This window comes from Penaeus monodon, chromosome 33 (genome assembly GCF_015228065.2).
Source record: "Penaeus monodon isolate SGIC_2016 chromosome 33, NSTDA_Pmon_1, whole genome shotgun sequence".
NCBI classification, from domain to species: Eukaryota; Metazoa; Arthropoda; class Malacostraca; order Decapoda; family Penaeidae; genus Penaeus; species Penaeus monodon.
The window spans coordinates 4,301,443-4,301,805 of NC_051418.1; positions in this window are offsets into that span (position 1 = coordinate 4,301,443).

Genomic DNA, 363 nt, shown 5'->3' on the forward strand with positions numbered 1-363 from the left:
CCATACTTTAATGAACGAAAATACAAAGCAGCCAAACAGTAATAAGCGGGAGAAAACGAAAGGATGAAAGAAGTAGGCGAAATATACGAACCCACCACGACGGCAACACTCGCATGGCCAGGGGGGACATTGATAAAATTTACGTCTCATAAAACGGGAATTATTATATTAATCTTATTATAGAAATCATTAGAGAAAAATGATACGCCAGGAGTGATTAGGAAAATAAATATTATTCTAGTAATTGAAGATCAGTTGGATCATAGAATGCGCTCCGTATTAGAATTTATTAGAGTGTTTGATATCAAAATCAAAAGGAATTTATTGAAGCTTCACTCTAAGGGAGGTAAATACTTGGTCTGA